General features: G+C 43.1%; 1 long non-coding RNA gene across 1 annotated transcript in view; it reads right to left on the bottom strand.

Moving 5' to 3' along the window:
• The window catches only part of LOC311516146, a 55,250-nt gene that overhangs the window by 13,125 nt on the left and 17,195 nt on the right, over window positions 1-24,930 (bottom strand). The window lies entirely within an intron of this gene.

Raw genomic sequence — 24,930 nt, 5'->3', positions numbered from 1 at the left:
ACTAAAAAAAATTAAAATGGTGCCTTTAAAGCCATGTGTTGATCTTGATGACGTCTCAAAATATATTCCAGAGCTAATCAGAGGCTTGGTGTGCTAGGTGGACTATGTCTATCATAGTATTGAATAGACAGTGTGGCTGAGGTAACATCATTTACTGGGCCAACTTCTGTTCTGAAGAAGAGCTCAGTGTAGCTCAAAAACTTGTCTCTTTCACAAACAGAAGTTGGTCCAATAAAACACATTACCTCAGCCACCTTGTCTGTCTAATATCCTGGGGCCAACACAGCTACACCACAACTGCAAACATAATATTGAATAGTTTACCAGCTGCCTTAAAAGCACTACACAAGGGCATGTACCCGTTGTTAATGTAACACTTTTGCATTTTAATAGGCTTATGTTAATGTCTTACAAAATGACAAAGGGTGCTTTTGAACTCTTGGGTTAGATGGTATGGTGGCATGAACCACATGATTCCTGCAAAGGACAGCCAATAATATGGGATATATGGGGTTGCTATGGCATCTCTCATATGTTTGGACCAAACAAATTTGTTCTGCTGAGGAGAACTATTTTTTATCATGCAAATTGATTTTTCTATGGCATCTGATACTTGCATAGGAATGCAGGCAGGCAGGCACAAGACAGCTTTGAGGTTGAAACCAGTGTTTTTTGAAAGCAGAACTAAGCTTCTATAAATTGGTTTATTGGATATGATGCCCCATAATGTCTTTGCCTAAAGATGTGGAATTTAAGAGAACAAGATTGTTTTTCAAAGTTGTATGGCTGGAATTTTCAGAAGGTCTTGGCCCCCACTGCTGAGGTCAGATTTTCAAACAGGCAGAGCCCCCATTTAGAAGTGGCAAGACTATATGAAGAGCTCTAACACACTGGGTACATGTTGGGTGCTAGCCCTACGGGTGAGTGCTGAGCACTTGAAAAATCCACCCTCATATCTTCCAGATATATAGTGTGTCTACATGTCAAATGATCACATATTACAGAATTCTGCTCCTACTAGTGTCTCAAAAGAGCAAAGTAGTGGTATTTAATATTGTATTTTAAAATCTATTTATGCACTTGTTCTGAGAAGAGGGATGGGGAGTTTCAATCTCTATGCAGTTTCTGTACTTTTCTTCACTGGTGACTAAAGCCCTCTGTTCTCATATTCAGGTATGAGGAAAACTAAGGCCAAGTTCTTCAAACCTGGGTATCATGAGGGACAACATAATGTCAAATTAATGCACATTAGCGTGAAAAAGATAAACTGCTCATACACTTTACAAGGTTCTAAATTAACTGTGTCAACTCAGGGAAGGGACAAGGGCCTCACTAAACCAAGCTCTTCCTTGAACTATCTACAATGTGCAGCTGTGGTAAAAATAAACGAACAAAAGATTGGATGCCTAAGGAAAGCGATGGAGATTAGTATAGAACTTATTACAATGCCGTTCTATTACTCAATGAGGTGACAACATCTGGAATACTGTATACAGTACTCCTCACTAGGACTGGCCAGAAAAATAACCATTAAGCTTGATAAAACACTGGAATAAACACAAATTTCGAAACCTCAAAGTGGGATGAAAATTAGACCTTTTGAAATTTAAGAGAGACATGGCACCCCAGAATAGTTAATAGCCTGGTGATTAGGGCATTCACCTGGGATGTGGGGGATTCAGAGCAGGGACTAAATGCTGAGTCTTCCACATCTTAGAGGAACACCCTAGCCACCAGCCCATTGGCTATTCTGAGATCTCTATCTCTGTTGGGTATTCTGGGCTCCCACTCTTATAGCATGGAAATGAGAAAAAAAAATTATTGAAACAGTGGTTTCCACAAAACATTTAGGTTTTGGCAAAATGGTATTTTTTGACAAAAAAAAATTCCATTAAAAAAAATTCCAAGCAGCTCTGTTGCTCACCCTAGCTCAGAAAAGCATATTGCAAAATTAGAGGGAGTTCACTTTTTCACACAAGGGAATTAGATTGTGGAACTCCTGGCCACAGGATACTGTTGATGCCAAAAACATAATGAGAATCAAAAAGTGATTGAACATGTCTATGGGTAACAAGAATACCCAGAGTTATAATAGTCATTCCAGAGAAAGATTAAACCTCATGCCTCAGTGTTTAAGAGAATGTCTAACTAATAGAGATTAGGAGGAGACCTAACACAGGGAGGCATGCCTCCCTAACGCAAGGTTTCATGTCACTTCCTCTGATGCATCGGGCACTGACAACTGTCAAAGACAGGATTCTGGACTACATGGATGGCAATTCCTGTGTTCCTCTACATCTAAAGCCTCTACATAGCCCATTGATTTCAGCGGGAGCTGCAGGTGCTCAGTTCTTTTGGAAAAAAAAAACCAAGCCATTTACATAGGTGGTTAAATATGGTGTTATATACAAGCCTAAATTTAGACATGCAAGTTTGGCAGATTTGGCCATCTTCTCATGAAATATGGGGCCAGGTGCTAAATAACCCCACTCTGGTACAACTCCCCTCCCCCCACTCACTTCAATAGAGTGCTTTGTCCAAGCAAGAACGGCAGGATCAGATCCACTATGTACATCTGTAGATTTCTACTAAGGGTGAAACCACTGACTCCAGATAAACAGAACAAAGTGGATACAATACTAGGAAGCAGATGGTGTGTATCTCTGTCTCAGCACTGGCTGTGACATGTGAGTTTGAACATCAGTTATATAAGAAGAGATTCACAACTGAGATGTGTCCTCCTTTAGAAATGAGACAGGCAGGCTATTTTTTTCACATAACCTTTTGTACAGAGCATACATTCTGTAAATATGATCCATATTTTTGAGAGTTTGCAAAAAATTTAAATACATTTGCATCTTACATGGGTAGTCTTAAAACCAATTCTAAAACACCCGTCACAGGGGAGTATGAAGCAGTTTGTCTCTTCCAGGCATATATATTGGTTAAGCAGGAGTATTTCTTTAGATAACACTACCATCTGCCACAGAAAGAATATTTAAAAATTTAATTCAATAGGAAAAGGGTTTTTCTGTCTTTTCTAATACAGAACTTTTCAGAATGTGCTACTTTTATTATTGCTCTTCTGTTCATAGGAAACATACCATACAGTAGTCATATTTATCGAGTTCCCTCCCTTTTGAAAGATTGTACCTGTTTAAGAGATGTTCCTTATGCTTAAAATGGGCAATGCCAGTAGGACTGATAATTTCTCTCAAAGCATTAAAAATAGTTGAAGTGCCATTATTGTATTTGCATAGTTCTTCTTGCACATAATTCTACAGTTACTCATAAATCCTCTTTGACATGTTGCAGATAAGAACTGCTTTACTTTATAAACATGGCCCAGCTCTATTCTCAGACTTCAGAAGGAGTTGCAGGCATCTATATGAGAGCTAATGTGGGACCATAAGAACTCCAGCATCCAAAAGGAGTAAAGACTGTGTGAACATTTTGCTCAAGGGAGGCTGTATTATCTAGTGGTTAGAACAGGTGTGATGACTCTTTGAGTTTGATTCAAATTCTGTCATCAGCTTCTGGTGCACTCTGTGCAGGACTCCAAAGCCAAAATCTCCAAACTTAGCGTGCCTAAACATTATGTACTTCAGTCTTTGTGTAGATCCCTAAATAAAAGTGGCTTGGTGTTCAGAGGTGCCAACATTCACAGCTCCCAACTGACATTAGCACAAGCTTCTAATAAGGAGGCCACTTATTTTATTTAGATGCCTAAATATAGATTTAGGTGCCTAATTTTAGGCAACCACCATTGAAATAAATTGTCCTTAACCTCACTGTGAGGCTAATTGTCCTTAACCTCACTTAATTCACCCATTCATAATATGGGGCATTCTGTGATACTCACCTACCTCACATGGGTACTGTGGTTTAGTTTTTGTACAGCAGTTTCAGAGCCTCAGATCAGACACTCTACATAAAATGAAAGTATAATTAATTAAAAACCCACCTTTGAACAATGGTTATTACTACTCTGGAGTTCTTTTGCTCAGGAGTTTAGCGAACACACTTCTTAGCCTCATCCACTCATCAATTTAGTACCCTTATCTCCTTAATTCAGGAAAAACAGAAGCATTTACTTGGATATTAAGTAGATACCATTGACCCCCTTTAGTCTCTTCTGCTATTTAGGAAATCCAAGTGTGAGTCATATTTCAGATGAATGCCCCAGACTCACTATGAAAATAAGTAAACAAATATCACATCAGGATCAGTGCTATCGTTACTGAACTAATAAGTGGTTCACCACAGTTTCAAGTTTTGCATCTTTCCACATTGAGCCAGAGCAGACTGGATATGCGTTCTCACACAACATTAGTAATGCAATTAGATCTATCTTTTGAACAGGGCTGACACATGAAGCATGATACATTACTGCAGCAAAGTAAAATTACTAACATTATTGGAAGAAAAATAACTGAAATGGGATCAACAGTTTTTGACAACACAACTCCATATCATTAGCAGTGCCTGCCTGGGTTGAATACCCGAACAACTCTTGTTGCCTGCTGTCACAAAGGCAGGGGCCTTTTTCCTATGTAATAAGTGAGAATGGATATTCTTTTTGTGATTTATTGTGTGTGTACAGCACCTAACACAACGGGGCCAAATCCCTGACTGGAACCTTTAAGTGTCACTGCAATACAAATAATTCATGATAATGGTTTGCATGGTTTCTTGGCCAGCTCTTCAGGACAGGGACTGTTTTTGTGTTTGCACAGCAGCTTTCATGATGGGGGCCACAATTCTGAATAAGATCACAGGATGCTATTGTAATATAAACACTAAACAATAATAATGTACTTCGTGGATGACTGAGTGAGCCTTGGCTCCGAACCTCTTACCAGCTAGAATAGCTGAGCCAGCATGGGATGGGTAGTAATTTACTGCTGGCCTATCCCAATGTTAGGTATAGGGAAGCAGTAACTCTCTACCCCTCAGCAGCAAGGAAGAAACAAGAAGGGCAATGTGATTCAGAGGTGTATCTTTGAGGCACAATGCCTCCCAGGGCTACTTCTGTGGCAATGCAGCTTACACTAAAGTCACAATCAGGCCCAGATTTTTATAATCATTCTGGGTTAATGTATTTCGGAATGTCTCCTTTTATATGTGTATATATGGTATGTGTGTGAGGCATATAAACATGCACATCATATTTTGCTTTTCAAGTGTAGCCAGACAATGCTGTCTATGTCATGCTGTGCAGCCTAGAAAGGCACTGTAGTAATGTAGGAGCAGAGTATAAAAGCCATAAGGTAGCAGTGGGTTATCTATTGATCTTTTAAGACCAGGATGCATAATAATTTGTGCGTATTTACATGAGTGCCTCTTGCATTATACTGCACTATTACATTTCCAGGTGAGGGTTTTTTCATGTATTATAGGGCTCTTGAAAAGTACCAACATGAGAGTCACTGAGAATGAAGCCATTTGTTTATCCATAAAATAGCTACAGCATGAGCAGCACAAGCTTCCTCACACTGCCCCACCAATGTGCTTCAGCCCTGTACTGATTAGATCATTTTAAGGAGCGAGAGTGCTTTTCAGCCTCAAAGCTCATTCAAGGACACCAGTTAGTGCCAGCTGCGATGGTGCTTTTTGTGAACACCTGTTCATTAGGAAAGGGACTGAAATCACCAACTAATTTCAGATAGAGGTAACTGAACAGTTAGAAGATCACTTTCAGGCACTGCTGACCTACTCTCATTGAATCTGTTTGACTGAGAGAGGAAAAGCTCCAGATTCCATGTCCTTAAGCCATTTGGTCACCAAGTATTTAGACATCACATTTTGGTTATGATATAACTCTGACACCAAGCACTTTTTAGACATACCATTAGAACTGGTTGACCACTAGCATTTCAAGGAGGGGAGTGGGGGAGGGCAAAATGAAGACATGCCCCCTTATGTCAGCTACAGGAATAGCTTTGTCATAGGTTTCAAGAATGGCCTTTGAGGTTTCAGCCTAAATTCCATAGAATAGGCTCTGTCAAAACAATGCTGTAGTTGACCTGGAACATACCAATAGGAACACTGAATACATAAGGTGTCAAGCAGAAGACATCTGTGAAGTTGGTTCCACATGAATCATGTTGAAAAGTACCAAGTAACTAAGCAAAAGTTGGAGGCAGGGCAAAATTCCTTTTCAATATAAAGAATCTTCACCAGTCATCTGAAGGCATGTGAATCTATGCCTGCGTGTGTTAGTGTTAATATTATAAGAAGACCATGGTTACCTAAGAGTTCAGTTATTAATGTTCTGCATACCATGAGCATTTAGAACTTCCTGGTGACCGTGGAGATAAAGCTCAGATCTTTCTGCTCCAAAAACACAGCCTCCTGCCACCTGAGCTAAAAGAAAATCTGGTATCTGCTGGTAGCCAAGGACCTAAGACATAGTTAAGCAGTTCTCATTCTACCCAGTATATATACGGCAATGTGTAAACATGTAGACTAGCCAATTTATTAGTCTGTACAGTCATAATCTTAATAACTTCCAGGAGTCTTTCTGATCTTTTTAATGCAGTCTGCAAGTCTGTTTCTCCAAAGGCTACTACAGCACCATACTATGCTCATTCCAGTCTCACTCACATTTCTGATCTGACAATTCTAACCTCTTCAATAGCTACATAAAAGTTAGAGCAGACCCATCCAGCAAGCTGCCACTCCAGCCAGAGCTGCCGGTAACAGCTAAAGTTGCTCTTTTTGCTATGTGGTTGGCTGAAGGCAATGGCTTTTCCCCAGATCCAGCCCTGTTCCATTACACACCCAACACCAATGACCTTTTCCCTCCACCACACTTATCCATTTAGATGCATTTATTCCCACTGCTTCTCAAGTGTCATTGCTGTTCCATATTTTGTTAAATGGACGAGGCCCTCCAGTGAGGTCTGAGGACTTGAGTGGGATAGCCAGGACAGGAACACCAGTTTGAGAGTGGGCTGGGATGTGGCTGCAGACTCAGCAATTAGAAATATTAAGGGTCTGAGCTATCCACACCTGCTGCTGGATAAAAGAATTGTCATCGTGGTCTCCCCAGACCATAAGATACCAGCAGCCAAGGAACAGCGTCTGCTTCTGGCAACCCTTACGAGAGCGTAGATTGTAAGGTATTGCAGACTGTTCCTCTACATCTTCTTCTGGAGTCAAAATTGACTCTGCGTTGTCCTGAGGTGATGACTGGTTTTCTGGGGATGGTGCCTTCTTACACCGTGAAGCATGTATCCATGCTGCGATGCCAGATAGTTTAACAGCCGTCTGTGTAGTAAGCAGTACCCGATGAGGACCCTTCTACCGGGGCTCCAAGGCGTGCTTTCGATGATGGCGCCGTACGTAGACCCAATCACCTGGCTCGAGGTTGTGGCAAGTGTCGGAGGTGGATTCCGTGGGCCAGGCAGCTCGAACCTGGGAATGGAAGTGACTTACAGCTTGCATTAGTCCCTTGCAATAATGAAGGAGCGCACTGTGAGTCAAGTTCAAATCTGGAACAGGAGTAATGGTAGTCATAGCTCGCATAGGGCGTCCCAAAACAATTTCAAAGGGACTTAATTTATGCCTTTGGGATGGAGTGGATCTCATGTCCATAAGGGCTAATGGTAAGGCTACTGGCCAGCTTAATCTTGTAGAGTCACAAATTTTAGCAAGCTTATTCTTAAGTACACCATTTCATCTTTCAACTGCACCTGCACTCTGTGGGTGGTAGGGACAGTGCAACAGGTGTTTGATATGCAATATACGGTCCAGGTGTTGACAAGTTGTCCAGTAAAATGTGTACCCCGATCACTGGACAGAGTAGCAGGAATTCCCTTGGCAGGCATAATATGATTTAACAAACATTTGGCAACAGACAGTGAGTCAGCCTTGCGACAAGGAAAGGCTTCAATCCAACCAGAGAATAAACATACCATAACCAATATAAATTCATATTGTTGACACTTAGGCATTTGTACAAAATCAAGTTGCCAATGCAAGAACGGTGGTTGAGGCAGACCCCAGAACCCCTGGGCCACTTTTACAGGTTTACCAATATTATGGCTTTGGCAAATGGTACAGGCTGCCCAGTGGCGGGCTGCAAAAGGGCTAAAATGGGGGGCCCACCATCCTGTTTTAGTTACAGTAGAGAACATCCCCTCCTTTCCGACATGCAAAACACCATGTAGCAGGGCGGCCAGAGATGGGTAGAGTGAAAAGGGGGCTACAAAGGTGCCAGTAGGCGAGCGCCAAAAAGAACAGGGATGTAGAGAGCAACCTTGGGCAACCCAAGATTCTTTCTCCGTTTCTGGGGCAGAGTCTTGGAGCAGGGTGAGGTCAGTGAGGGACCAGGAGGGTAAGAGGAGAGTGGAGAACAAGGAAATCAGACATTTTGACTAGGCGTGCTGCAGCAGCCACAGCATGCAGGCAGGAGGGTAAGGCTTGGGCAACAGGGTCTAAACTGGCAAAGAAATAAGCCACTGGGCGGTTCTTTTCTCCGTGCATCTGAGTGAGAACTCCAAGTGCACACCCAGATTGTTTGTGGCAGAAAAGATACTCTTTTCTGCCACAAACCACCGTGCACTAAAAGGCTTAGAATAGTCAGGCAGCCCTAAGGCAGGGGCAGAAGCCAAACCCTGTTTGAGGGAAACAAAGGCAGAATTGGCCTCAGGGGCCACGGCATAGGGTCAGGCACAGAGAATCGAGTGAGTTCCTGGAGAGGTTTTGCAAGGGAGGCATACTGGGGAATCCATTGTCTGCAAAATCCAGCCATGCCTAAAAACTTCCGGACCTGGCGTGGGGAGCGGGGTCGGGGAAAGCTAAGGATAGCTTGGACACGGGTGGGATAAAGTGCACAGGAACCCTGGGAGAGGAGAAAACCAAGGTATGTGACAGAAGCTTGACAGAATTGTAGTTTAGAGCGAGAAGCTTTGTGACCCTTATTTGCTAGGGCAGTAAGGAGCACTGAAGAGTCAGTTTCACAGGCAGACAATGAAGGGGAACAGAGGAGTAGATCATCTACATATTGGACTAGTGTGGACCTGGACGGGAAAACAAGGTCAGCAAGGTCTTGGGCTAATGCTTGGGAAAAATATGACGGGCTTTCAGTATACCCCTGGGGTAGTGAGGTCCATGTGTACTTTTGCCCCTTGTAAGAAAAGGCAAACAGGAACTGGGAGTCAGGGTGAATCGGGACAGAAAAGAAAGCAGAGCACAAATCAACAATAGTAAAAAGAGTTGCATCTGGTGGGACAGAAGCCAGAATCTTTGATAGAGGCAAGTTTTGATTCTGTCCACCTATGATTTACCTCTTCCCACCACTGCATGAAACAATCAACCTCTCCTTTCGCCAATTTAGTTTTAGGTTGGCCGAGTTTGTCTTTTAAGACATCTACTCGGTCTTTGTCCCAAGATCCTAACAGTGGCCACTGAATTTTTATTTTCACTGAATTTATTTATTTTCACTGAATTTTGGGATTCTCCTGAGTTAGCCTAGACCATTTTTCCAGAAATTTACAGGAGTCCGGACCCTTCCTAAAATACATAAAATGAGCCGGCGTTCCTTTAGGGAACTGTCCCGACTTAGACGTCTGGTTACCCATACAGGAGGACTTTACACACTAATCACACAAGAAGGAAAGTCGGGTTCATCAGAGCGATGCCCGGTGCAACACACAAAAGGAGCCCACAGGCTACTGCCTCAATCGCCCTTGCTTTCACACCAAGGGTTTTACCCAAGGCGCAGTGCGGCTGCGACTCTGCAGATTTCACTCACTCAGACCGTGGGGACAGGAACCCTTTGGTCAGCCGATCCCCGGACGGAGACTGCGCCCAGACTCAAACACACCACAGGGAGGACGGATAGACAAAGAGACAAGACAGTCCTCAGTCCAGACAAAACACAGAAATAATTACCTGACCAGATTCCTGATGTCAGATCCCGGGATCCCTACCAGAACAGACCGAGAACCAACAGGTTCGATGGCGTAGACTTCACCATGGTCATGCACCCTTCCGTTCTGGAGGAGGACCGCTCGGGCCAAATGCCCAAGTGCCGGCTTGCCACGGCCGTCCTAAGAACAGTCAGGAGTCACACGGCCCCAGTGAAGACGGTTGCCATCTCAGTGGGACCTCCAAATTGTCAAAGTCAGATTCAGGACTCACATAATTTGTCAGACCACTCTGTTTATTAGCAAAGTGCTTTGCCAATGCACCCAGATATGTGAGCCCCTCTCTGAGGCTCAAGTTAACTTATTTATACAAATAAGCCAAAGTCAATTTAACATGAGAGACAAAAGGAAGCAGAAACTGACAAATATACATACATATCTGATTAGCATACTAACATTTACCAATCTCCTAGCTCAGTAGGAGCTCTAAGTTAATTAGTTTGAGGACCCATTGTCTCACACTCCTTAATGTTTCTCTTCCTGACAACTATATTTCACCAAACCCTTCAAGTAGCATTTCTTTAATGAATTATAATTTCAATATAATTCATTCTACTTTCACAGCAACTTAGCACAACGAAGGACAGCTGTATAGAAGAAATGAACAGAACATTGAGAGTGGGGTGGTGCACTTTGGAGAAAGATTCTGATACAGTAAAAAAAAAGCAGCAGACCTGCCTGCATTCAGATATTTAATCATTGCATGTTGCTATGTTGATGACAGAGATAAGAAGATAGAGAAGTTCAGATTAGCACAAGTGACTATGAAGTGATTAATACTTAAGATATCTGAGGCAGAAAAGCTGAAAGTGCAAGATGCAATTAAGAAGATAAAGAACATTGAATAGCAATGCTCTTTGCACCTGGCAAAAGGGGCAAGCTGATGAGGAGGAGCAATATCTGAATGGCTACAGAGGCAGGAAATGCTGAGATATAGGGATGAAATACAGAAATTTGCAGGACCGCTTTGAAGATGAAAATTTAGTTTTCAAAGGTGGTTTTAAAGACACGAGGATGAAAATCTAGCAGTCTACCAAAGATGGTGGTAGCTGCAGCTTCTGTTGATAATTATGGGGAGGCAGATGGTCGTGGGTGGTGATTTAGTAGTTATTTAGGCATTAGTCTAGAACTTAATTGCACTGCTCTGGGTATAATTTTATGGTAAGACGATGGCCTTGTCTATACTACTAGGACCATACAGGCTTAACTAAGGCACCGTAGCTGTGCTGACATAAACCAGGAGCATAAACTCAGCTTACCCAATGGAGGAGGTTTTTCCATCACTGTAGAAACACCACTTCCCCAAACATAGGTCCATACAAGCATTCTTTCATCAATCTGGGTACATCTACACTGGGAGCTAGTTTGATATAGCTACATCACTCAGGGATATGGATTTTTCACACCCCTAACCAAAGTAGCTATGTTCACCTAAATTTTAAGAGCAAACCCAGCCTAAATCTTCAGTAGCTCTCCTGTCTTCAAATGCACAGCTCAGTAAAACCTTTTCACTTCTTCCATTTTTTCTCACAATTTAAACAGACATTAATAGTATAAGTAAAGATTAAAATAACAAGCACCCTTAATGAGGTGAGCTCACACCAGCTGAGAAGTTAGATTCTAAACAACATAACATATCAGCCAGGACAAGGAAACAGTTAATATTAAAGGTCTGTTATTTGTACAACACTGGATAGACTAGTCTCAAAAGTGACTGGAAAAATTGCATTCAGGGGTCCTTGTTTGTCTCAATGACTCCACATCAATTTTTCTGGGTTTACAATGAATAAGATGTTTTCAATTGGTAGAGCACACTCAATAAGCTAGCTTTATGACCACCAAAAACACGAATGATTGTTATGAGCTCTGAATTGGAAAGAAAAGGCTGCCATCTTCTTTCTGGCTACAAAGGATGAAAGGATGTCAGCCATTGTTACCTTACATCCTGCAGCAACTAAGGATCAAACAAGACCTGCAGGCAGAAAACCTGAGTAAAAAACAGTTGGCATAATTCTGCATTCAAGGGACTGCTATCGCCAACGTATGCTTCCACTACCACATACCTTATCTGGAGTGAGTCTCAGCCCCCATCTACATCCCATCTCTGTCAGAAACTGGGCAAGTAATTCAACTGCATTGCAGAAGAAAAGGAGTACTTGTGGCACCTTAGAGACTAACCAATATAAGCTATTACCAGCAGGAGAGTGGGGTGGGGGGAGAGAAAACCTTCTGTAGTGATAAACACCCATTTTTTCATGGTCTGTGTGTATAAAAACATCCTCACTTTTTTTCATGGTCTGTATGTATAAAAACATCTTCACTGTATTTTCCACTTTATGCATCCGATGAAGTGAGCTGTAGCTCATGAAAGCTTATGCTCAAATAAATTGGTTAGTCTCTAAGGTGCCACAAGTACTCCTTTTCTTCTCACTCCTCTTCTTAATTTATAGAAATGTAGGACTAGAAGGGACCTCGAGAGGTCATCTAATCCAGGCTCCTGCACTCAAGACAGGAGTAGGTAATAACCAGACCATCCCTGACAGGTGTTTGTCTAACCTGTTCTTAAAAAAATTCCAAAGACAGAGAATCCACAATCCCCTTAGGCAATTTGTTCCAGTGCTTAACCACCCTGACAGTGTTTCCTAGTGTCCAACCTCAACCTCCCTTGCTGCAATTTAAACCCATTGCTTCTTGTCCTATCCTCACAACTTAATGAGAACAATGACCCCATATAACACATTGGCAGGAGGTGTGACAGAACAGAACCCTGTGGAAACCCATATTAGAGAACCTTTGGGGCAGAGAAGATATTTCTCCATACTAACCCAAGAGCTCTCAGTGAGAATGGTGAGACTTAAAGTACCTAATTACATTTTACATGGTAGACTAAAAAATTTAGTGGAGTTTATAGTGTACTGTTTATAATGGAAATTCACGCGTTAAATGGGACACTGTCAACCAGTTGAGCCAAAAAGTAAAATAAATGAAAGTACTTTGTTTAGCATGACCAGATGTCCCCTTTTTAAAGGGACAGTCCCGTATTTAAGCCCTCCTGCAGGTTTCTCGACTTTTTCTTAAAAATGGACAAATTGTCCCTTATTTTCTGTCTCTCCCTACCCTTACCCCCTCTGCCATCAGTACTGGCAGGTCGTGCTGCTGGTCAGATCCCTGCTCGCTAGCTGCCTGCCCACCAGCGGTGAGTGGGAGGGGTGTTCAGTGGCCGACAATGGGGGTGGATGTGCAAGGCTGGCGGCAGGGCAAAGCTGCAGGGCACGGGTCCGGCTGTTCCCCCTGCTGGTCTGTCAGCACAGACCCCACTGCGTGCTGGCTCTCGGCCAGCAGGGCCTTTCCCCCGTCCTGTTTCCGGCTGGCAGTGGCTGTGCGCTAAGGCAGCCGGTGAGTGCTGGCAGGCATCAGGTAGTGTCCCGATATGTGTCGCCTCTGCTGCCCACCCATTGGCCCTTTACATGCTCCCCCTCTCACACTCCTCTCCCTGTTTTGCCCCTTCACCCCTGCTGCAGCCCAGCTGCTCCTCCATATCCCCCCGGCGGGGCGCGTCCTGCTCCCAATGCTGTGCAGTGAACCAGCCCCTGGTCGGAGCGCTCAGCTCACCAAACAGACTGGCCGGCAGGCTCCTTCCTTCCCCCACTGCCTCTGGCTGGGCCGGTACTCCAGGAAAGCCCAAGAACTTCCAGACCGGGGCATTGGCCAGGAGGAGCCAAGCTCTGTGTGTGCCAAAGACCCGCACTGCGCTGGCATGAGGAATCCTCTCTGCCCCTCAGCTAAGCTCTGGAGTGGCAGGGGGGAAGCAATTTCCAGCCCGTTCATGCCTTGACCTGCAGGCTCCACAGCAGACCACCAGGTAGGGGATTTGCACCCTCTTCACCACCACCCCTGCCCTGAATCCTGGTCCAAGGAACACGGGGCTGCTCTGTCCCCTAGGTACCCTCCCCTGCTGAGCCACCTCTCTGGCTGGGTTTGTGGAAGCCCCTGCAGTCAGGTTCCCTGGGCCCTGGTGCACAATGCATCCTTAGGGCTTAACCCCTTCCTGCCCACGCTGTAGCCAGGAGACAGGAGGGGGCTGGGTTATGTTTGTGGCCAGCAGCAGCCTGGAGGTGTTAGCTGCCTTTCGTTACTGTGCAGGCAGGAAAAGACAAGCTGCTTCCTGCCATGGGGGAGCAGGAGAAGAGATGAGCTCTGCCAAGACACAGGCCAGGTCATCCCTTCCCGACCTTCTCCTCCCCTGCGGCTGGAAGCAGCTCCCATCCCTTCCCTCCCGCACAGTGCCGAAAGGCTGCTGCTGGCCACATTCTGATGTGAACCCTGGCAGAAAACTGGGTTGGCTCGGGAAGACATAGCGCTAGGTACCAGGAGAGGCGGGTCCATCACTGATTGATTGCAGTTGAACTCGCTTGAATATGAGTAATTTTACCAGGTGTCCCGTATTCAGCATAGAGAAATATGGTCACCCTAGTTATGTCACACAAAGGAAATCGGCTCCTCACAAAGTTTCACAACCACAAAGCACCCTCCTGCCCTTTCATTCAGCCTAACATTCCAGCTCTCTAAGCAGCTTCTATAATTTTTTTAACCAATCCCACTACAAGAACATTCCTTCTTTTCCCCAAATGTAGTATTTCCTCTGCAAAATTATGCAGGCAGCGGTGTAGGGATGGGCAACAGACAGTTATACACTACACCTCTGTTGTATCAAATACCCACCCTGTACCTTCCTATGTACATATGATATATAATACATATACAGCTACACTTAAAAAAATGTAAACTACCAACAAGCAAAATTTGCTCTTGTGATCTGCCCCTTTTTTCACCGGCCACTCTGTATCTCATCTCCTTGTGGCACACGTGAGAAGAAACTATCTTTTCACTTAATCTCAATCAAGTACATTTAAACATGCAAGAGAAGTCTAGATCTGTTAAGCAAAGCACTGAAAATGAAGCGTTTACCAATTCCCTGATTGCCAGAAGAAACAAATCCTGTTCTAAAAATAGATGAGTGATTTGTTGGAAGGACTGGATACAAAGGGGCTCTTTGGAATGTAGGCCATCGTAGAGTCCTCGCAGAATGTCACTGTTGCTGTGCTTCAGTACATGTTGAACTGTTCACATTCGTGTAAGTTTCTGCAATTAAGGATTGCATTTTCTTAACTATGGGTCTAAACCAGCAGGTAATACTAGAAGAGCCACTAATTTTGAAATATGTAGCAATCCTGGGTCTTGTGACATCTACTGTGGCTTTAGTATATAATTTCCTTTGCTCAGGACCCATAATAGACTGATAGCACGGAGAAGGGAAATTAAAATGAATGCCTCAATGGGAAATCAGATGCCGTATGCGCTTGTGTTCATCTCCCACCTTGGATTTTGAGAATAATCCATCAAAAAATTGTTTTAATTCTACTGGACTCATGGCAAAATGGTAAGAGTGATTAGTTAATGGGATATGTGGGGCCTAAAGCAGTAAAAGGATATACATCTTCTGAATGTGTTGATGTATTCAATTACAGAATAATATGGATAACATTACCCTAAGCTTAAACTGATCCCTTTCAAACCAAATGCCTGGAAGGGGGTGGAGAGTAGCAATACTGGTTCAGTTTTAGCTCACAAAGTTCTGACACGTTTCTCCCAGAAGGAAGGATTTTTTTCCCTTGTGGGGAGCAAAAGATCCACAGGAATGTCTCAAGCTTGAGGATCCATGGGGAATTTTGGCCAAAAAGATACAAAGCCCATAGCATCTCCATGGAGTGCTTGTTTCTTCACACACTGTCCTTAATCTCACCAGTCACAGTCCAGGATAACTGCACCTATATTCCCCCTCTAAAGTCCAGCAAGGTCACCCATTCTAGGCCCAAAGTTCCTTAGTGGTCACCTCTCTTGGGTTGAGACCCACATTTCTCTCCCTCCTGACCAGGGTAACTCCAAGCAGCACAGCTGGCTGCCTCCACTGTGAATCCACCAGCAAAGTCAGATTGCCTAAGCAGGCCTGCTTTGCTTTTCTCCTCAGACACAGTAGACAGTGTAATTCCCACAGTTAAGTTACCACGCAGCTCCTCCCAAGCAAGCACATTTAATCTTTAAGGGAAAACATTACAGAGAAAACAGACTAAGGCAATAAAGAACCTACATGCCTGCTAATCAGTTTACCAGAGATCATGCCCTCTCCACTAAGGGCTCTGGCCAGTGAATAATCCTTCAAACCTCACCTGGAGATGTTTGTGTGGTCACAGGATCATAACAGCTTTCACTCGGAACACACACACACACACACTCTCTCATGACACAGTGAGTCACTCCTTTAACCAGTCTGGTACTTTGAAGTGACCCTAAACAGAAATACAGCCAGACAAAAGTTCCCCTCCCCAGGGAAGAGCTTCGAAAGGCTGAGTTCTTGCATAACCTGAGTCCCATTTGCATACCCATCCCGGGAATTCCTGGGAAACCCAATTAATTTTAAAAGTTTCACAATGTTTCAAATAGTCCTTTGAAGTTCAAAACATTTCCAAAGGCTTAATTAGTCAGCTCCCTAAAAACATTACATTAAATCCCATAATACACATTTGCATTTTTAATACAATGAACTCCCACGACACTTAAACTTAATTCAATAAGATCCAGGATGTTGCAGGAAATTACCATACCTGTCTCACCACCCATCTACTCCCCGCAAATACATACGGGTGTGGCACTCCCCTTATGGACAAACCATCTCCTCCTGGGAGTGCAGCAGTTGGCTTGCTCTCCTAGCAGTTCTAACCACTGAGGAGAGATGCTGCTCTGCTGTTTGTACATAGGGAAAGGGCTTCCTATACTTCGTGCACTAGTAGAGAAGAGGATAGAAACTAACCCATAGAGCCTCCTCAGCTTGGGTGTGCAAAATTAAAACAGCAGCACTCAGCTATATTCCAGTCTTGTGAGATACTATGATGGAGTCTATGGTACAGTAAAATACAGTAGAGATGATGGAGGGAGGAAATGAAGGACACTCCTTCTATCTCAGTGTCTGTGAGATTACTGGCGGAAGGAAGGAATACTAGAAAATGAAGGCCATGATAAAGAAAATCTGCTAGCAACCACAGACCACTATTCTTTGTTTTACTTAAATTTGGGGATTTAAATTGATTGCTTCCTGGGCAGCAGATGGGGGAAAGGTTACAGAGGATACAATTAATCCTTCTTCTGAAACACGTTGGGAGGACTGGAATATACAGTACAATATTTGACATAGCAATGTCATCTTTCCATTAGCTCATAAAAACCATCACAAGCAAGGGTAATCAGCCAGCTTTTCTCTTAATGAGACATTAGATAACAATTTACAGTGACAAAATGTGTGCGAAAGGTGTGCTGTTTAAGGTATGGTAAGCTATATTCCCAGGACGGGGGCAATACAGCAGATTTAAGTGTAGTTTAGTGAAAGGAAAGAAAACCCAGTGAACTATGAAATAAATCAAATGAGTTCTGCATAATCCATTGGCCCTTTCCTTGTTCCTGTCACACTATACATGATCTTCTACTGAGCCTCATCTACATTTATTTGTTCAAGCACAGATCTCAATAGTATAACAGACACTGTACTATTACTGCATACAGCTTGATTTTCATTTTGGAAGTATAACATAATTTTTTTCTGTCACCTTAAACCAATCTAAAGTCAACCTGACTAAACAAATGTTTGTTTCTTTTCAAAGAAACACTTTCACATTTGAACATGGCCTACCTTAAAACTGAGGTAAACTGTTGGGAAATGTCCTGTCACTTTAAATACTATTCTGAGGGGGGAAAAAACCCCTCATTTTTTTAAATGACAGTTTTTATGTAGGACCTATCATATTAGCTTTCGGACTCTACTGCAGACTCAGTAAATTAATCAAAAAGGTATCTGCAAACTCTAATCTCAGAGTCACTGCCTCATTGATGGCAACAGTGCATAATCTATGTGGCAAATAAAAGAGCCAGACTGGCTTCTTTTCTTTAAGAAATACAGACGAACATATCAATGTACTAAATTATTGTTAATTACAATAGTCATAGATGTACACATTGTGTTACATAACAAAACAACCAGGTCCTTGCCTTGAATATGTTCTTGCCTTGAAGAGCTGTAGGGTAGGCCCAGCTTTCCAGGCCTTTCCTAGTGGAAATATACATCCTCCATTAGACCGCTTCAAGCTGGTCTACACTGGTTTCTACTGATCTCTACTGATTTCGGAGGGATACCAATAGCCCCAGGAAGCAGCAGAAAAATCCATTAGTCTGCTCCAAATCCTATGGCTATCATTATTTTTTATGCAGGACTCTGGGAGTTCCGCTTTAAAACTGACGGCACATGGTGACCACTCATTGTTAACCGGAAACTGTAGGAACCAGGTGAGATGTTTCAACAGGAACTTCCTGTAGGGTTTCTCAGGCAGAGTTCCCATTCACTTAAGGATGATTAGACTAGCAAAAGCATTGTGAAATTAATCTAAAAATATTTACTTAAAGACAGCAAATTGTAATCCCACTGGATTTAAAATAGGAATCAAGGACAAAGGCAAGATACTTTTATTTTCGTGGTCCTGACAGCTGTTGGTTATAATGACTGGAGTATGCTAAACATTTTTTAAGGTATTGTATCCTTTTTAAGACCTACCAAAAACTGTGTTATATGTGTTACTTGCTTTCTATTGTTTCTCCAAATTAAAAAGTGCAAGTTAACTCTCCTATTCTAATCAGCCAAACAGGGAAGCACTGTGAAGAATGACAACTGCACAGCTTTTCCTCCCTTGTGAGAGATGCAAGGCTTCAAAAGAAGGAGGGCTGAGAAAGGAAGACAGAAAAATAGAAGAAAATTTAAGAGAAATGGGATGGGGGGGGGGAATGAAGCGGTATTAACACCTTTAGCATATTGCTTTTAACACGAAGTGAGTCACCTGATTCAAATATCAGTTTTGCAGAGAGATAAAGAAAATATTATTTTGTCCTGTGAGGTTCTCAGAGAGATGAACCTCTCAGGAAGTAAAGAAATAGGTCATATGAAAGTTAACGGAAAGTCAGGAATGGAATATGTTATGCCACAATGCATCATTTCAGTTAAAGGATCATGTGCTAAATGCCATTTAAACTGATTAATACCCCAGCTCTTATCAGCCTGGTTGTTTCTTTTATGAATTCATAGAGCTCATTGTTAATTCCACTGAGTAGCCTCCGGAATCCTCCTGTTGTGTTTGTCAGTCTAGAATAATTAAAGTCTGAAGTAGCCAAATGCCATTGTTCAGAGGAAGATGTTTCATGGGACTATGTTTCATCTAATCACAGATGTTTGGGCATTTTAGAACAAACAAAGGATACTGAAAAAGACTGCCTTCCTCACAGATGAAAGTAGAATGTGTCCAGAACTAGACTGGCATGCCCTGTACACTGCTGTGCAGACCAAAGCTGTGGTCTAATTCTAAGGGGCAAATCCACCCACTTCCCCCAACAGGCCCAGAGGGAAACAGGACTTTGCAAAAGAGGAACAATCGGTGGGGAGGCGCACATAGGCAACACGTACTATCTGTATGGCATGGATGTATGGCCCTGCTGTACACAAGCTCCCTGCATAGCAGTGGGAGAGGATGGAAGGGGTGTCTGGCAAGGACAGGCCAAAGAGGATACTGGGATGAGCTGGAGAATCCACAGTTATACATATTCTCCTTCATGGTGTAGGAGGTGGGTAATAGCTCAGAGGTAACTTCAGCCACTGGGCTGGTGTAGGCTATGCAGAGAAGCTTTGCAGCTCCTCCATCGTCTGAAGTGTAGGACTGATTCCCCCCTTCCCCCAATTTAGTGGCACACAACCTTGGAAAATTTAATCCATAGTGTGGGCCCAATCCTGCTCCCATGATGTCTTTGACAAAATTCTCATTGGCTACTCAGGACAGTATTGAATAGTATGGGCCTGATTCTCCCCTCCATTACAATTTATACCAGTAACTCCCATAAAGTTATTCGTGATTTACACTGGTACACAAGAGGAGAATGAAACACCCCCCCCCCATCTCTTTTAGCTTTAGGTAATGGTATTTCTCATTTTAAGTTGATCATTTTAATTTCTTCTCAGGCTAGTTGTTTTAATCCTAGGCACTGAAGTATGTTAATGTTAGACCTTGGATGATATTTCCCCTAGGTTAATTTATGATTATGCACTACATGCAAGAGATAGTATGTGCTTCAGTTCTCCCTCTTTCCTTCCAAAACAAATCTACAGGCATACCGGTATATAATGAATAGCTACAACTAGGGCTAGCTCAGCAGCAGTTTCAAATGTTTTCTGTGTGGAGTCAGTGAATCAGAACCTCAGAAGCGAAAAACAAAACAAAAAAACAAGGGAGCATTATTGTAAGAAAAACATGCTCCTAATTCTGCTTTAGAGGAGATCTAGGATCCACTCAGCTCTGACAATCATGCAAATATCAAAGCTGGGAGAAAAAACAACCCACAACCTTCCTTTTCCCTGTAACAATCCTCCATGTGCATAAACACCATTGACAGGTTATAAACGAAAAGCAGAGATACTGCACATCCCTGGTTTAGGAATGTCTGAATACTTACTGCTATCCTGCAAATTAAAATGCTCATGTTTGTGATTTTAAAAATTTAATCTAGTTCTGAAGGCCTGCTCCTGCAGGAGCTCCTTGCATTGCATTTCTGTAGACTTTACCATACTCAGTGCTGTGGAGGTATTGGGCCCTATTTGTGTCAAGAGTCCCATCTCCACATCTCCACATTTTGGCTTCCTTTTGCTGTCAAAAGCTTGAAAAAGAACATCTCAAAGGCTCATCTTTAAAATACTTCCAAATGGATTTTGTAGACTGTTAATATTTAAGTACCATCTACAACACACATAATTGTGTGCAGTCTTTGTAAAGCCCTGAATGAGAGTCAATGCAGTACAGTGCCCTGCCAGATTAATGTAATTTGTTCTTTATATAATATAATAGTTAGAGCACGATTATGAAAAACAGTACCTCTAATAAGGGATGCAAATTTACACAATTTAGCTTATTTTCCTCCTAGCAGATGGGAAGAGGTGCCTCTCCGTCTCTGAGAACATGCTTTCAAAATGGTTAGTCCTTAGAGGAATATTGTTCTTTTGGCACAATTAAATGAACATCTAAGTAATAGATGATGATGTTAATGCTATTACATCTTAAAATCAAAGGGCCAAATCCTCAGCTGGTGCAAATTGGCACTGTCATAAATATAAAGGGAAGGGTAAACCCCTTTAAAATCCCTCCTGGCCAGAGAAAAAAATCCTCTCATCTGTAAAGGGTTAAGAAGCTAAAAGTAACCTCACTGGCACCTGACCAAAATGACCAATGAGGAGACAAGATACTTTCAAAAGCTGGGAGGAGGGAGAGAACCAAGGGGTCTGGTCTGTCTGTCTATAGGCTGCTTTGCCGGGGATAGACCAGGAATGGAGTCTTAGAACTTTTATTAAGTAATCTAGCTAGGTATGCGTTAGATTATGATTTCTTTAAATGGCTGAGAAAAGAATTGTGCTGAATAGAATAACTATTTCTGTCTGTGTATCTTTTTATAACTTAAGGTTTTGCCTAGAGGGGTTCTCTATGTTTTGAATCTAATTACCCTGTAAGGTATCTACCATCCTGATGTTACAGGGGGGATTTCTTTACTTCTATTTACTTCTATCTCTATTAAAAGTCTTCTTGTAAGAAAACTGAATGCTTTTTCATTGTTCTCAGATCCAAGGGTTTGGGTCTGTGGTCACCTATGCAAATTGGTGAGGCTTTTTATTCAACATTCCCCAGGAAAGGGGTGTGTGTGCAAGTGTTGGGAGGATTGTTCATTGTTCTTAAGATCCAAGGGTCTGGGTCTGTAGTCACCTAGGCAAATTGGTGAGGCTTTTTACCAAACCTTGTCCAGGAAGTGGGGTGCAAGGTTTTGGGAAGTATTTTGGGGGGAAAGACATTTCCAAACAGCTCTTCCCCAGTAACCAGTATTTGTTTGGTGGTGGTAGCGGCCAATCCAAGGACAAAGGGTGGAATATTTTGTACCTTGGGGAAGTATTGACCTAAGCTGGTAAAGATAAGCTTAGGAGGTTTTTCATGCAGGTCCCCACATCTGTACCCTAGCGTCCAGAGTGGGGAAGGAACCCTGACAGGCACCATTAACTTCAATTGAGCTACACTGATTTATGCCAGCTAAGGATCTGAATTTAGCACTCAGGAAATTGAGGGACTAACAGAACTGACTAGAGCCAGGCATACCATGCACAGATGCTGTCCACGCTGCCCGGCCAATACCCCATAATCTGTCCTCTGACCCTCTTTACCAGTCAGGCAGGTAAAATTGTGTAGCTATTTTGTAAGGTGGACAAATGTCAAGAGGAGAATAAGATGAAGCCACCAAACTCTTCTCACTTACAAGTGGCTCGGGTCTTGAATCTAGCAGGTCTCTGGGGTGAAAGGCTAATGTGTTAATTTTTTGTGCCAAGCATTCCCCATTATATATAGCTAATGGTAATACATTAAACAACACTGGGAACTAAGAATCTGATACTGTATGGGCCTTTTTCTCATGCCAGTCATACACTTTGCATCTTCAGTGGCGGATTAGCAACTGGCCAATGGGGCTCATGCCCAGGGACCCTGGCCAATTGAGGGGCCCCGGAAAAAGGAGTGCTCCCGCAGCCCGACCTGCTCCACCTGCCTGGCACTCCTGCTGGGGAGTGGGGTCGGGGCACAGAGGATTGCCCCACTCCCTTGCAGGAGCATAGGTTGGATGGAGTGGGGCAAGCAACCGTGCCCCGACCCCATTTCCCCAGCAGGAACACTGGGGGCGGGGGGCGCGAGGGGGAGACTGCAGGCAGAAGGGGTGGAGAGGGGCCCCCACTTGCTCTGGCCCAGGGCCCCGCAAACCTCTAATCCACCTCTGTGCATCTTTCCTATAATTTAACCCAAAGAATTATGTCAAATAGTTCTTTTATATGAATCAATCGGACCACAGATATACTAGGGAAAAGGGTGGGTAATACTTGCTGAACTGAATGTTATTCATATGATCTCCTTGTGAAAAAAAGAACACCTTCTCATCTTCAATGTGGACCTGCCTCTCTCCCCTCACCCCACGCCCCTCCCCACTGGCTCTGATTCTCCATTCTGCCCCAGACTTTTTACACCATTGTTGTAGCACAAAGGCAGCAGTAATGGCCTCTAGTGAATACTCCTGCCATAAGGGGAGCTGCCAGAATGGCTCTACGCCAGTCTACCCTCACATCTTTCACCAGGAACATGGCCAAAAACATGGCTATTCTCAGCTGCTCTGACAGCCTTAATACCCACAGAGGAGAGAGAGAGAGAGAGAGAGAGGGCTTAGCCCTTTCACAGACTCTGCATGGAGTATGTGTACAACTCTAAAAAATAACCCTATGAAGTCCATCACTAACAACATTTAAATAAACTAATGATTACTTTTTATATAAACAAGAAGCTAGGGTGACCAGATAGGAAGTGGGAAAAATCAGGACAGGCGAGGGGAGGTAATAGGCGCCTATTTCAGACAAAGTCCAGAATATCGGGACTGTCCCTATAAAATTGGGACATCTGGTCATCCTACAAGAGGCTCTGTTTGTAATGAAACAAAGATGGGATCTGATATAGCTTTTAGTGGTGATAAGGCAATCACTCTAGCGATACACATTAAACACTTTGAGCTAAATTATAAGTGGGTCCCTCCATCTACAAGTGCGTCCCTTCTGCATGGTGAAGGGAGCTATGTGACTGAAGGTAGATACGGTCATTCCGCTGTGTGCTACACTTTTAAACAGAGAGGAGTCTTCCTGCCTATTGCAGAGGTAACTTTGAGGCAGCTGCTATTTTGTGAAGGAGAGTTGCTGCAGCATGGTTACAGAGGAGACATCTACTGTGCTCTCTCATGCACTTTAAATTTTGTTCTCTCTTGATTTGCTATTTCCCTAAATCTAAAATAAGTCAATCAGACTGAAAGTGTATGGAAAACATTAACAGTTCCCAGGTGCCAAAGGCTATGTTTCTGCACACAAAAAGGAGGCCCTCACAAACGGTGTGTGCACATTTCAAAAACTAATGGGAAAAGGTATCCTCATCTGAAGTCTTAAGGACAGGTGGAATAGGGAATTATCATTGTGCATTACGGCTCAAAATCCCATGTCTGTGTCTGTAAGCCTCGCTTATTTTTAAAATAGGAGCAATTTAGCTCAGTGTTTCTCGACTGGGTGGCCACAAAAGGCAATCAGGGGGTTGTGAGGTATTGAAAATATTATTACAATGTGAAGTCAAGAAAAATCTCACTCCTTCACTCACCCTTTCCCTTCAAGGTCAAGTATTCTTGATCAACTTCTCAAAATGCACACTCACAAATAAGTATTTGTCTGGCTCCAAAGTAGAGCAAGCTGAATAATGATTCCAGAATAGCTCTTTTGGTAAATTGGTAAATGTATACAAACCTTTGGTGTAGGCAAGGCCTCTAATGTGAAGCATCTCTCTGCAGCAGCTATGGAGCTGTTTTAACCACAGACTGAAAAGTTAAAGCTGTATGGTTCTATATCTCACTGTTGCACTGTCAATCCCCTGAACCAGCCATTTCCCTCAACTAACTTCTAATACATGTTTTTTTTTAATCTTACTTCAGTGTCAGCCTCAGATGCATGATTCATACCATCATAGTTTACACTGTACCTTGGGAGGTGGGTCACAAGCTACCATGTGACAGTTTTCCTTGTGAAGTATGACACTTCTTTCTTAAAATGGCTTTAAATGTAACCTGGGAGTAGGTGACCAGATAGCGAGCGTGAAAAATCAGGATAGAGGGTGGGGGATAATAGGTGCCTACATAAGACAAAGCCCCAAGTATTGGGACTGTCCCTGTAAAATCAGGACATCTGGTCACCCTACCTGGGAGCATTAATGAATCACTACATTTTTGTCTTCATTGTCACAAAGGGGCGGGG

Source organism: Lepidochelys olivacea (genome assembly GCF_965140295.1).
Source record: "Lepidochelys olivacea isolate rLepOli2 genome assembly, chromosome: 2".
Classification (NCBI taxonomy): domain Eukaryota; kingdom Metazoa; phylum Chordata; order Testudines; family Cheloniidae; genus Lepidochelys; species Lepidochelys olivacea.
Note: the sequence above shows the minus strand (reverse complement) of the source record. Positions and strands in the feature narration are given on the sequence as shown.